Source organism: Ranitomeya imitator, chromosome 3 (genome assembly GCF_032444005.1).
Source record: "Ranitomeya imitator isolate aRanImi1 chromosome 3, aRanImi1.pri, whole genome shotgun sequence".
Classification (NCBI taxonomy): Eukaryota; Metazoa; Chordata; class Amphibia; order Anura; family Dendrobatidae; genus Ranitomeya; species Ranitomeya imitator.
In genome coordinates, this window is record NC_091284.1 from 209,528,945 (window position 1) to 209,544,027 (window position 15,083).

The 15,083-nt window shown below is 44.1% G+C and overlaps 1 protein-coding gene across 7 annotated transcripts in view; it reads right to left on the bottom strand.

Annotated features, from left to right (window-relative positions):
* Positions 1-15,083, bottom strand: part of PHTF1 (putative homeodomain transcription factor 1) — a 322,067-nt gene that overhangs the window by 295,225 nt on the left and 11,759 nt on the right. For 2 of the 7 annotated variants that reach the window (XM_069761764.1, XM_069761758.1), the window contains exon 1: positions 8,892-9,011. The exons of 1 other annotated variant lie outside the window; for it this stretch is intronic. The gene's annotated coding sequence lies outside the window, so the exon portion shown is untranslated. Of the gene's footprint in view, positions 1-4,380; positions 4,400-8,891; positions 9,012-15,083 lie in introns of those variants that run through there. 4 more of the 7 variants (XM_069761759.1, XM_069761760.1, XM_069761763.1 and 1 more) reach the window with 3 other exon arrangements.

The window sequence follows — 15,083 nt, forward strand, 5'->3', positions numbered from 1 at the left end:
GCCTTAGCCGTAGACCACCCTTCGGCAGCCCCACGACTCAACCACAGCAATAAAGCTCCCACCTGATCATCACCAGAACCGCTGCTCCTACACGACTCCTCCCCTCCCATAAACCCCATACTGATTGATAAACGGCCCATGTGCTGGGAGCCAAAGACACCCGTATCAAATGCTCTGCTGCCCGGAGACCATGCTCCAAAGTTCCGATGGGCATTCCAGACCCAGTTCCTCTGCCTCCGGGGCCAACAAACGGAAAACGCTCCCACTGCAAACAGGAAAATGAATCAGCAATGGAATTCTGAACACCAGGCACATGTGAGGCAGTAACGTGCAAAATTATTGACAGACAAGACAAAACCAACTGCCGAAGGACCCGTATTACCGGACGTGAAGACGCTGATAGACTACTGATCGCGCATACCACACCCATATTGTCGCAATTGAAGCGGACCCTCCTATTTTGAAACTCAGCTTTCCACAGATGTACAGCCATCAGAATGGGAAAAAATCTTTAACAGTGTTACATTCTTGACCCAACCCAGTGCAAACCATTCTTCGGGTCACCTCCTTGCACACTGTTGACCTTCAAAATAGGCCCCGAAACCAATACCATCAGAAGCATCCGTAAACAATTCCAAATCCGTGTTGCCAACAACTTCATCCATGAGTAAAGAACGGCCATTGTAATCCACCAAAAACGATCCCAAACTTCCAAATCAGCCTTGTGCTCATCTGACAGTCGGACAAAATGATGCAGAGCCCACACTCCACTCGTGGCGGTGGCCAACCTCCGGGAAAAAACTCTCCCCATAGGGATGATGTGGCAAGCAAAATTCAGTTTATCAAGAAGCGATTGAACCTCTCGTAACGACAGCTTTTTCAAACGCCTCGCCCTCGCTACCTCCTCCCGTAACGCAACCATTTTCTCTTCCGGTAACCGAAACTCCCAGTGTCAATCACAATGCCCGAAAAAAGAAAGGCTCATACAGGGCCCCTCTGTCTTACCTGGAGCCAACGGCATACCAAAACCCTCGGCCACCCAAAAAAAAATCTTCAAAATTACCTTGCAGCATCTGGACTGACCAGGTCCAATGCACAAAAAATTGTCTAGGTAATGGATCAGGGAATCAAAACCTGACACATCCCGGACAACCCACTCAACAAAGGCAATAAAGGCCTCAAAAAAGGAACAAGACAAGGAACAGCCCATTTGTAAACATCTATCAACAAAAAAACCCCATTCCAAACACAACTCAACAACTTCACACACTCGGGGTGAACCGGTACTAAACAAAAAGCAGATTAAATATCGGTTTTAGCCAGATGGGCCCTCCTACCACAATGACGCACCCAATGAGCAGCTTCATCAAAAGATGTATAAACCACGGAACAAAGCTCCGGGTCTATCCTGTCATTTACCGACCTACCCCAAGGACAAATGGTGAATCAGCCTGAATTTATTTGTCTCTTTCTTCGGCACAACACCCAAGGGCAAAACTACCAAATCTACCAATGGGGGAACCTGAAGAGGTCTGGACATCCTGCCCAAAGCAACTTCCATACTCAATTTCTCCGTATCAATCTCAGCATATTGCTGAGCCAACCTGAGATTCCTTAAAGTTTTTGGAATTTCAAAAGGAGGGGCCGTGATCCTAGAACTTTCCTGAAAACCCAACAACAAAAGATCTGCCCTACTCCTGTCCAGGAACCTATTTAGATAGGGGACCATCGCGTCCAGCTTCACTGGCATCACCCCCTTTGGAATTACTAGATTCTGGCTTTGCCTTATTCTTTTTGAAGCATCTCGCGGCACCATGAGAGGAACCATTGCAGTGCGAGCACACATGCTTGAACTTGCATGTGGATCCAAATTTATACTGGCCATCATTAAATTGCCAGCATCAACTGTGTTTCTGGACTCCTGACTGACCCCCGGCTCCATGAGCATTTCCTTGCGAGGTAAACTGGCCGACGACCCCGGCCCCCTCCCTGAAAGGAATGACCCAACCTAGTCAGTGCCATGACCCACAGCCACAAAGTAATATCCTTCTGATCCCATTGGATCGCTGGATGAATCGCTTTTCTCTGTTTTCTCTGCCTGAACTGCTCGTCGTAGAGTAGAAACGCCTGACCCCCATACACCCTATGCACCTCCCCAATCGAATCCATGTAGCAGAACAGACCAAAGTAATTCTCCGGTGCCTTCTTCCCTACCACACTTGCCAAAATAGCAAACGCCTGTAACCAATTAACAAACCTCTGTGGGATGAGGCGCCACCTCCGTTTTTCCTCCTCCTTCTTACTCTCATCTTTTTTACCTTTATCCAATTTAAGTTTTTCCAAAGGAAGAAGTGAAAAGATTTCTACATAATCATCTTTCCAAATCCTCTCCCCCACTTCCTTCTTAAGATGAACCCCAAGCATGCCCACAAAACAAACGTAAACCTCCCCATGTGCCCTATCATCTAAGTGAATCTTACATTCCTTTTCTGTCTGAACGGACAAAGACACCGGGTCAGAACTTCTACTGGGCGCAACTAAACCCCAACCTGCTACAAAGTGAACTACCCCTTGTGGTCCCACCCATGCGACTAACTGTCCCGGCATCGATTTATCCCCCTCTAAACGTGTAAGCAAATCCCGCACAGTACTCAAAATCTCCTGAACCTCAACACCCCCTAAATCATCCGTAACCCCATCGCTCTGGCCTGGTACTACAGATCCCACCACCTGATTAACCCCCAATGACTGTGACAAAGGAAATGACAGAGACGGACAGGACATAGAGTTATACTAACCAGGCTGCAAGGGAGCTGTGATCCCCCCAGATGCAGACCTCGAGTCCATCAAGCCGTCTGTTGACCTCACTCCGCCCAGTGGACCCTCAGGTGCCTGGGGTCCGCATACCGATGACCTGGAGGATCCTGAAGCTGCAGCCCCGACAGGCCCCACGACCCTCAAAAAGCCTGAGCCGCATGCCTCAGATAAGCCAGCAGGCCCAGCCAGGAAGGTGCACCCTCCAGGCGCAAACCCACCGCCCGCTCTGCTTCCCGTTAACGACCACTGCGATTCCTCACCAGCCCTGCTGGATGATAATGCCGGTGATCCAAACTCCCTTGGCAGGTCTGGCAGCCCCAAATCCACCGAGGCGCCACCTGCCACTGCATCGAATATGGGCATCCCCGCCATCTCGATCCAAAGGAGGCAGACCACCTGAAAGGATCATCACCACGGCGACCCGCCGTGACATCACAGGAAGTGAACGAAGTCCCGACGTGTGTAGGCTCCACCTCCAGCAGCAACGGAGGAGAAGGGCTGGACACTTCCGCAGGCCCCAGCCCGGCTGATGGATTCCTCCCAGACTGGGGCATGCTAGGGTGATTGCAGGCAGGCACCCAGCCCAGAATGTCCCTGGAGGGGCTCCTGTGCTGGTGCTGGGACCGAGGAGGCGCGTTAGGGGATAACCGCTCCGGAGGCTGCACACGCCGGGGATGCCGCGCGCCTGCCAAGTTCACTGACACCGACCCCCAATGCCTCCGATAATGGCCATCACCTAAGTTTCCAGCCACACAGGCGGCTGCCTTTCTGCAGCCAGCCATAGAGTCTCAAGGACCTGCTCCACGGACCCCATGGTGAGTGTTCAGTGGGATAAGGAAAGGACTGCTCATGGCGATTCCGGAGCAGGAACTAGCCAAACTTCTCCCTAACTAGCCCTATAAAAACCCCCTCCTTTGCATAACCCACCCCATTGACGGTATCCCCACCCCTCCACACCCATGCCATGCTGGCCTTTGCCTAAAGCCGCAGGCTTGTTCTGGCCTGTACTTTAGAGTGAATGAAAGATTGTGCTTTTTTTTTTGCAATCGGACCATAATTTAAGGTTTTGGTTGAAGGAATGGTCATAAGTTGATCTGTAAGAGTTGGCCACTAACCCTGAACACTGTTTTTATGGCAGTTTGCTAGAACGTGTGCAGCTATTTTAGGGATGCACAACTCCAGTCCTCAAGGGCCACCAACAGTGTAATCGTCACCTGTGGAGGTGATTACATTATCATCTGTGCAATACTAAGGAAATTCTGAAAATGTACATTGTTGGTGGCCCTTGAGGACTAGAGTTGTGCACCTCTGAGCTCTAAGGTTATTACAATACTTAGAACACAATGTGTGACAAAATGTCGACAACAATCTTATTAATTTCCAGGGTCCACTAAATTTCGTGTGCCGCAAAAACACATCTTTTAAAGGGAACCTGTCACCTCCAAAATGGAAGGTGAGCTAAGCCCACCGGCATCAGGGGCTTATCTACAGCAATCTGTAATGCTGTAGATAAGCCCCCGATGTAACCTGAAAGATGAGAAAAAGAGGTTAGATTATACTCACCTGGGTGGGTGGTGCGATCCGATGGGCGTCGCGGTCCGGTCCGGGGCCTCCCATCTACTTACGATCACGTCCTCTTCTTGTCTTGATGAGGGCAGAGAAAGGTACTGCAGTGTGCCGGGAAAGGTCAGAGAGGCCCGGCGCCTGCGTACTGCATGACTTGGCTCTGCCCTCAACAGGGCAGACAAAGTACGCCTTCGCCGGAGCTGCGGAGTGAAGACAAGAAGAGGACGTCATCCTATGAAGACACCCATCGGACCGGACCGCAGCGGGACCGCCCCTGGGTGAGTATAATCTAACCTCTTTTTCTCATCTTTCAGGATACATCGGGGGCTTATCTACAGCATTCCAGAATGCTGTAGATAAGCCCCTGATGCCAGTGGGCTTAGCTCACCTTCCATTTTGGGGGTGACAGGTTCACTTTGAAGCAGGACTGTCACATCACCTCACTAATATAACTATTCTCATATTCTCAGTCCTCTCTTCCTACATTTCTCCTCACAATGTGGTCCCCTCACCCTTCGTGCACATGTAGTACTTTATATCTGGACATATAGATATTGGCTGGTGACCGGCTCATGCAGCTTTATTTTAATCCCCCTATTTATTGTACAGATTACTGCACCATATACTGCAAGCACTTTTTACGTTACATGATTTTCTCATAGATTGTCAACTTGCGAGCGGGGCTCTCACACCTTTTGTTTGAATTGTTGAATTATGGGTTACCTTGTAATGTCTGATTTTGCCTATATATGACCCACTGAATTATAAAGTGCTGTGGAATCTGTTGGCGCTATTGAAATAAAATTATTATTATTTTGTTATTACCATGAGTTATGTTACTTTATTCCTAATACAAAACAGAATAACAGAACCCATAATGTTGATGTGCACTGAGCCTCAGAGCAGTTTCACACTTGTTTTTTTTCTCATCTGTAAAAAATGGTATGCACATTTTTCAGTGTGCTGCACCCATAATTGGTACGTGCATCAGCTATTACAGTCCTTGTTTCATCCATTTTTTTTTCTCCAATGAAAAAAAAATTCTTTGCTTCTCTTATCCTTTAACCAGTAAAAGCACAGGGATGACATCTGTGGGTTATTCACTTTCTTTCACATTGGCCATTAACTTGCACTGGAGAGTTTGCACTGGAGAGTTTGCTCTACAGCATGGATCAAAGTAGGACATACAGTATTTCCGTTTTTTGCGGACAATTGGTTTGCAAAAAAGGACATGTGAAAAGGCAAATTAATACTTCTGGGATCTATCTGCCTAAATAAAAGATAGTTCACGTACCAAAAAAAAAAAACTGATGTGTGAAAGAGCCCTATTGTGGACATTTATGTCAATAGAAGAAGTAGTAAGAGAAAGTTATCATATTCATCTACTGTATCTACCTAACCTACCTATGCCCGACATTGCCATTTCCATGTGTGGTTCTTCCCTTATTTCCAAGCAACATGCTCGATTCTTGGGGTCATACTTGATTCAGATCTTCCATTCACCCCCACAGCCGATCACTGGCTCTTTCTTGTCATCTACACCTCAAAAACATTTCTAGAATTCGACCTTCTCTTAGAGTATGTGCGGACGTTCAGTAATTGGCAGCGCTTTGGACACAGCACTTTCCGATGCGTACAAATCACTGCCGTCTATTGAACGCAGGTGAATCCGCATGTATTCATTGAACCATGCCAAATCACCGCGTCCAATACATTGTACGGGTGAAATTTATCTTGCGGAGGCTCGCATCTCCGCAATATAAATAGTAATTCTGCGGTCTGGAAAGACACGCCGCATATCAGTCTCCATGGGTAAGTCGTGGGCATCTGTGCACACATAGAGGGCATGGGATTTCCTGAAATCCCATCTACTATGCTGTTACACCTGGATGCTGCAGGTTGGACTCTGCACAAGTACGCAGGGTCCAACCTGCAGCAATTACTAATTGTGTGCACATACCCCGACTTTCGACTCTGTAAAAACTCTACTCCTCATCTCTTCTATCCACAACCGCATCCAAGACTTCTCCCATGCTTCCCCAATACTCTGGAACTCTCTACCCCAACACATCAGGCTCTCGCCTACCACGGAAACCTTCAAAAGGAACCTGAAGACCCACCTCTTCCGACAAGCCTACAACCTGCAGTGATCCCCAGTCTACTGAACCGCCACATGACCAGCTCTACCCTCTCCTAGTGTATCCTCACCCATCCACTCTAGACTGTGAGCCCTCGCGGGCAGGGTCCTCTCTCCTTCTGTACTTGTGTGTGCTTTGTTTTACTCATGTTTATTGTACTTGTCTATATTTGCCCTGTTCACATGTAAAGCACCATGGAATAAATGGTGCTATAAAAATGTATAATAATTATAATACTAAACTCTCCCCCTCCAATCTATCTTAAATGCTGCAGCTAGGATCGTATTTCTCAACAACCATTACATCGATGCCTCTACCCTGTGCCAGTCATTGCACTAGTTACCCATCCACTCCAGAGTTCAATATAAACTTATCACTATCACCCACAAAGTGCTCCACAGATCAGCACCATCCTACATTTCCTCCCTCGTCTCAGTCTACCACCCTTCCCATGCACTCTGTTCTGCTAATGACCGAAGATTAACATCCTCAATAATCCGAACCCCCCACTCCTATCTCCAAGACTTCTCGCGTGCTGCTCCAAATCTTTGGAATGCACTACCCAGGACAATTTGATTATCCCCAGTACTCACAGTTTTATGTGTGCCCTAAAACGCATTTTTTCAGACTGGCCTACATCCTCGACATATTGATCTAACTATCCCTGTGTTGCCCATTCAAATTTTTCTTCAAAACTAGGACCCTCATATCATCTGTTCTTACACACTTTATCCATTTAACAGCCCTCTGTGTCTATACTTTTACACATTCTGGTTGGTAACCACTTCATGCAGAATTACATGAACACCATATTTATTACATTATGGCTGGTCAGAACAATGTAAGCAATTTTTACCATCCACCTTTCGTGTCTCCCCTATTTCCTCATAGATTGTATGCTTGCAAGCAGGGCCCTCATTCCTCTTGGTGTCTGTTGATTTATGTGATTATTGTTATTCTGTAATGTATTTTATTGTCTGTACAAGTACCTTATAAAATGTAAAGTGCTGCAGAATATGTTGGGCGCTATAGAAATAAAATTATTATTATTATTACCTCCACGGGACATTTTGAGATTATAGATTATAGCAAATTCCTGTCTATCAAAAATTAGAAAGACACATCCTTTTATATGGGACTCTTTCATTTCTGCGCACATATATCTCTGACTTCTATAGCTGCATGTACCTACACAACTATATTATGGAATCAAATTATCATACATAAAATTGCTGACCTGACATGTATAATTACTGACCTGACCTATGTAAACTTTCTTACATATAGTGTTATTGTAAGGGAGTCACATTCATTATATACATTGCTAACCTATTGTATATAATGGAATGTATTCATTATTGGACTGGGTTGTGAAGTACCCACCAGTAACATTGACTCTGGGGGTCGACTGTTCAGTTAAATTTAAATATCACATGACCCTCATTCACAAATGTATCTTTGCTTCCATATACTAAACTGGATAGTTTGTTAAATGATTAATAAGATGCTACCTTTGTCTGTTCATAGTGAATCAAGTATATTGTGCCAACTACTGCTCTTATAGGAAAGTAGGGGGCCCACCGGGCAATTCACCTGTCTTCCTGCGGGCCAGTCCAAGTCTGAATATATATTGTTACAGTAATTCTCTAGCGCTGACTTAATTCACACACACAATTTTTTTCTTTGTCTTCATCTGTATTTTTTGGCGAAAAACGCTTTGCCTAGATGTTGATTTACAGCTTATAGGAAATAGTAGAAAATTCCTTTTTTGGGAAGGGGGAGTAATTTTTCAAAATGCTGCATAATCTAGGTTTAAAAACTGAAAAAAAGTTTGTGCAGAGTATCAATCTGATAATCCAGGATGGTAATTCTGTACTCTGATCTGCTGTGTACTGTGAAATTTCTCAAGAGCAGAAGTAGAAGACTGAGCAGGCAGCAATTATGAAATTCCTCAGATTCAAAACAGTGATAACATAATTTGTATGAATAGCTAACTCTCTGAAGACCCTCTAACAGCCCTTTACGGGAGGTTATTCATTTCTACGTCTGTCCGTTAATCCAGAATACCTGATTAATAAAAATCCTTCAGGTTTTGCTATACATCTGATTACATTTTGATAAATTAATACATAGTTATGATATAGAAACTACATGTATTGTGACAAAATATTATGTTACAGAATCAGTTTAGGCTGAAGAGATGAATAACCAAGTTATGTTACGATGTATACAGGAAGCCTGATACTCTACTGACACAGTGTGCACACATAAGCAGATGACAATAATAGAAGAATAAATTATGTATAAATATAACATACAGTGACATTAACATTAGGATAATAATCCCTGAGCAAACCCAGTGTTACTTACATTCTGCATTACAGCCAGTGACTAAGCACGCACTGCCCATACTGCACTACAGCTATTGCTGGCTGCAGCTCACATACTCAGGTGTCAGCCCAGCACAGTCTCTACACACTCACACAGCTCACACTTCCTTTTTCCGGGTCTGTGATGAAATCCATTGAAGCTACAGTGCACTTAAAGTGACAGTCCATCTTACCTGTCAGTACAACTAAGTAGTACTATTACACCTATTATCTATGACGGTATTATCAGTTATAACGCACATACTCTTGGGCAGCACGGTGGCTCAGTGGTTAGCACTGCAGCCTTGCAGCGCTGGGGTCCTGGGTTCTAATCCCACCCAGGACAACATCTGCAAAGAGTTTGTATGTTCTTTCCGTGTTTGCATGGGTTTCCTCCGGGCACTCCGGTTTCCTCCCACATTCTAAAGACATACTGATAGGAATTCTAGATTGTGAGCCCAACGGGGACAGTGATGATAATGTGTGCAAACTGTAAAGCGCTGCGGAATATGTTGGCGCTATATAAAAATAAAGATTATTATTATTATTATTATACTCTTAAGGTGCATTTACACTGCATAATAATCGGGAACTGAAAGCTCCTTCCTGATAATCGTGGAGTAGAAACAGGCTGCTGACAACTCAACAAATTAGCAAAACACTCATTCATCGGACAAAATGATCTGCTTTGTTAAAAAGATCATTTTCTTTTGCTGTATATCATCATGTACAAGTGTTTCTCACAAAATTAGAAAATCATCAAAAAGCATCCATGCCACGCCGCATTGATGCAGTAATTGATGCAAAAGGAGCCCCAACCAAGTATTGAGTGTATTTACTGAATATGCATTTCAGTAGACCAACATTTCAGATTTTAAGATCATTTTTAAAGCTGGTGTTATAAAGTATTCTAATTTACTGAGATAATGAATTTTGAGTTTTCATTGGCTGTAAGTCATAATCATCATTAACAGAAATAAACACTTGAAATAGATCACTCTGTTTGTAATGACATCCATAGACCCTAAAAGGAAACAACTGGAGGGCCTCATTCAAATATTGAATGTTAAAAACACTTTATGTGCTGCTGTTATCTGGTGGCATGGAAAAGTCAGGTCTAATCCAGGCTTTATTCATTGTTATCAGAGTGAGTCTGTTAAGGTACCTTCACACTAAGCGACGCTGCAGCGATACCGACAACGATGTTGATCACTGCAGCGTCGCTGTTTGGTCGCTGGAGAGCTGTCACACAGACAGCTCTCCAGTGACCAACGATGCCGGTAACCAGGGTAAACATCGGGTTACATCACAGCAGGATCCTGATCGCTGCTGCGTGTCAAACTGAACGATATCGCTAGCCAGGACGCTGCAACGTCACGGATCGCTAGCGATATCGTTCAGTGTGAAGGTACCTTTACCTTCTGTTGACAGGTGAAATTGCCTGTCTGTTATGACCCCCCAGTGGCACTAAAAGCCTTCTCAGACAAGACTGTAGCGGCAGTGCAGCAGAACCCCTCCAAGGCATAGAGTGACAGCTCATGCCAGGTGTCCAGCATTGAGACCCAATAGCTATAGGTCGCAGAGGAATTAGGGAGTACGTTGGTTTTGTCGGCCAGGTATTGCTTGACTATCTTTTAAAACTTTTCCTTGCTTGTCAAAATTACTCGGACATCAGGGCATGAATGTTGTGAGGGTGTCATGAAATTGGCCCAGGCCTTTGACAGTGTACTCCTGCCTCTGCTGTACCTGTTGGGTGTCTCTCTCTCCTCTTCTTCTTGGTTTGGCAAGGAAGCTTGCCCCCTGCTGCTAGCATTATTTGATGGAAATTATTTCAACATATTTTCCACCATGGCCGTCTGGTATAGCACGATTTTAGAAGACCTCCCCACCTTAGAAAGAAAAGATGCAAAGTTCTCCTTGTAGCCTGGGTCTATCAGGGTAAATGACCAGTGCTCTTTATTGGTCAAGATGAATCTAACGCGAGGGTCACAGGAAAGGTAGTGGTACATAAAGTCTGCCATATGTGCCAAGGACCCTACAGCCAACACTTCCCTGTCTCCATCAATGATAACTGCTCTCCATCTCCTCTTCCTCCTACATCTTTTCCTCATTATTCTCCTCCTCAGTCCATCCACTTAGGAGAGAAGGGACGAAGCTTGTGTGGGTACTAGCCTCTTTTGCGCCATCAGCCAGTTCCAGTTCCTCCTCCTCTTCCTCCACCTCCTCATAGTTACCCATTCTGTGCTGAGCAAATGAGATGAGGCTGGGCTGAGTAGTATCTCTCATGTCTTCCTCTGTCTCCACCTAATCCGGATGCAAAGCTTCATGTTTGATTGTAAGCAGCGACTTTTTAAATAGGCACAAAAGCGGGATCGTTCTGCTGAAGATGGCGTCATCGAAACTCACCATCTTTGTGGAGTCCTCAAAGTCTTGGAGAACTGCACAAAAGTCAGACATCCATACCCACTCTTCAGTTGTTATGTGTGGAGGCTGACCAGAATATTGACAGGCATGTTGGAGCTGGTATTCCACAATTGACCTCTGCTGTTCACAAAGCTTTGCTAGCATGTGCAGTGGGGAGTTCCAGTACGTGGTTATGTACATGAAGACTAAGCGCACAACCATGTATATAGATCATAAACAAACTAGGGGTGTGATGTCAGCAGTAATGAAAACATGCAAAAAAAGAGGAAAAGCACTGCTGCAATGTATGCACACCACACAAATATGAAGGATTATATACAAAACATATTTATTGCAAACATGAACACATCACTACAAATAAAACATCATTAAAACCAAAACTTACAAAATTGCAACCCCTCAGGACGTATGATACATGTCTGATATAACAGAAACATATAGAAAGCCTAAAACCTATTGGCTCATGAGGCAATATAAACAGCCCTAAATAAGGAAAATATATCCCACATGGCCCAAACCACAGGAACACATATGATAAGGGATATAAGAGATAAACCACATGGGGTAGCTCATGGAAAATCCCAAACGTATCTAAATAGACCAACAATGAACTCGATCTCGGCTGTAAGCAATACAAAGTTATATTACCCAAAGTGTGGCATGTAACGAGGGCAGAGGACCACAATTCCATGTCCAAGAGGGGTGGAAGAAATGACCCACGTGTATCGCTCCAGCAAGTGGAGCTTCATCAGGGAATTTTGTAAGTTTTGGTTTTAATGATGTTTTATTTGTAGTGATGTGTTCATGTTTGCAATAAATATGTTTTGTATATAATCCTTCATATTTGTGTGGTGTGCATACTTTGTAGCAGTGCTTTTCCAGTACGTGGTTATGTCGCACACCAGTCGGTGAGCTGGCATTTGCATGCACTGCTGCAGCACTGCCAGAGCAGCGGCAGCTGCAGCTGACTTGCGGAAATGGGCACTGAAGCGTCGTACCTTGAACAGTATCTCTGGCAAATAAGGATAGGTTTTCAGAAACCGCTGACCTACCAAGTTGAGTATGTGGGCCAAGCATGGTACTTGTGTTAGATTGCCAAGCTTCACAGCCACCAACAGGTTAAGGCCACTATCACACACGACCATGCTTGGTCTGTGTGATCTATTATTACTTTCAATAACTCTGCTAATGTGTGCAGTTTGTCTTCTAGACAAATTAGCTTCAGCAGAGCTTGTTGCTTCTTTTCTGAGGCAGTGCTGCAGAGCTTCCTGCTTCCAACTGATTTGAGCAATGTGCTCTGAGATAGCACCTTAGAGATGGAGGCTGAGAAGCAGGAGGGGGTGCAGGAACTGCTGGAGGAAACTCTGATAGAAGGCCAGCAATCCTCAGCGTCGGTAACCCATGTGTCATGCCAGGTTGGGAGTCGACCTCAACCTCCATAATGTTCACCCAGTATGCCATCAGGGAAATGTTTCTGGCCACAAGCGCTTGTCTATATGTCGGCCATTAAGTGTACAATCCCAGTAACTGCATTGGTAAGGGCATGGGTGCTGCTCCTGGGACGTTGCTGGTACAAGGCACGGATGCTACAACGGGAGAAATAGTGGTGGCTGAGGACTTAGTACCGAGGGCCCAAATTTGTACACCTGTAGCAACTATATAAGACAACTAACCCACCTTTTCTTCTCTATTATTTTAAGGTTTTTTTTAACTCTACAGTTTGCAAAAAATGAGACATCTTTTACTGTAAAGATTGTTAAGTAAAAGAAAACTGTGACAAAATATATTTTTTGTAATATAAAATAAAAATCTTGATGGTAATAGTACATTTTTGAGCAACTAAATTTCTACACCTGTAGCAGGCTAATTTTGGTTTTCAATTCAAACCAACAAAATTTCACACAAACCAAGTTCTAGAGTATAAATAACAATAGTCAATTTTTGAACAATCAAATTTGTACACCTGTAGCAGGCCAGTTTTGGTTTATATTTCAAACCAACGAAATGTCACACAAAGCAGATTCTGCAGTATATATGATAATAGTCATTTTTGGAACAAAAATATTTTGTGAACTCTACCAAGTCAAGCAGTTTTTAAAATTTTAACCCACCGTAATTTTACACAAGCCATATTAAAGTGTATGGATGATGAATGCAGAATTTGTTTTTTGAACATTAACCCCTTAACCCCCAAAGCTTTTTTCGTTTTTTTGTTTTTCACTCCCCTTCTTTCCAGAGCCATAACTTTTTTATTTTTCCATCTATATGGCCATGTGAGGACTTGTTTTCTTGTGGGACGAGTTGTACTTTTAATCGACACCATTGGTTTTACCATGTCGTGTACTCGAAAATGGGAAAGAAATTCCAAGTGCGGTGAAATTTAAAAAAAAAAGTGCAATCCCACACTAGTTTTTTGTGTGGCTTTTTTTCTAGGTTCACTAAATGCTAAAACTGACCGGCCTTTATAATTCTCCAGGTCATTACAAGTTCATAGACACAAAACATGTCAAGGTTCTCTTTTATCTAAGTGGTAAATATTTTTTCCAAAATTTGCTAAAAAAAATCAAAATTGTGCAATTTTCCGTTACCCGTAATATCTCCATTTTTCTTGATCTGTGAGGGGTGAGGGCTTATTTTTTGTGTGCTTAGCTGACTTTTTAATGATACCACTTTTGTGCAGATACGTTCTTTTGATCGCCCGTTATTGCATTTTAATGAAATGTTGTGGTGACCAAAAAACGTAATTCTGGCAGTTTGATTTTTTTTCTTGCTATGCCGTTTAGCTATCAGGTTTTTTTATTGATAGATCGGGCAATTCTGAACGTGGCAATATCAAATATGTGTAGGTTTGATTTTTTTTATTGCTTTATTTTGAGTAGGGCGAAAGGGAGGTGATTTGAACTTTTATGTTTTTTTTATGTTTTTAAACACTTTTTTTAACTTTTGGCATGCTTCAAAAGCCTCCATGGGAGGCCTCTGCTACATAGAGGTGATGCACAGAATTACAGCATTGCTATGAGCGCCGACCACAGGGTGGCGCTCGTAGCTATCCATCATCAACAACCATAGAGGTCTCGAGGAGACCTGTGGTTGTGATGGCAATGCACCGATGACCCCCAATCACCTGATGGGGGTCAGCGGTGCGCATATTTCAGGCTCAGTGGCCGGAAGTGCTTGACAGCGTTTGACAGCGGCATTTAACTAGTTAATAGGCGCGAGCGGATCGCGGTTCCTCTGGCGCCTATTGGGGGCACACGTCAGCTGTTCAAAACAGCTGACATGTCGCGGCTTTGAGGTGGGCTCAACGCCGGAGCACACCTCAAACTGGGGATACTGCCAGCTAACGTACTATTCCGTCAGCTGGCAGAAAGGGGTTAATATATTGAAAGTGCAGTTAATGTACTCCTACACTCATAAACATTTTGCAGAAAGTACAAAGCCAGGAAAAAATTAAAAGAAGGATAATAATTTAATCCTCTTCAGGTGTCTACTTCTTCTCCTTTCTCAGGAGGCTGAGGGGGACTGCATCCACCTGCTTCCTGGAGCCTTATTCCCAGGGACCTGGGCTGTAAGTGACCCAACTTACTCTGGCTCCGATATTCCTTCAGTCACTCGCTCGGGAGTCTCACATGATTCTGCCATCTTTGTTGCCTACAGAGTTTTGGAATCCACGGTCTGTATGTAACAAGCATCCTTTCCTGCACAACTACTTTCTGAACAACTCTCTAAATCTATTGGCCCTCACTGAAACCTGGATCCAGGATTCTGA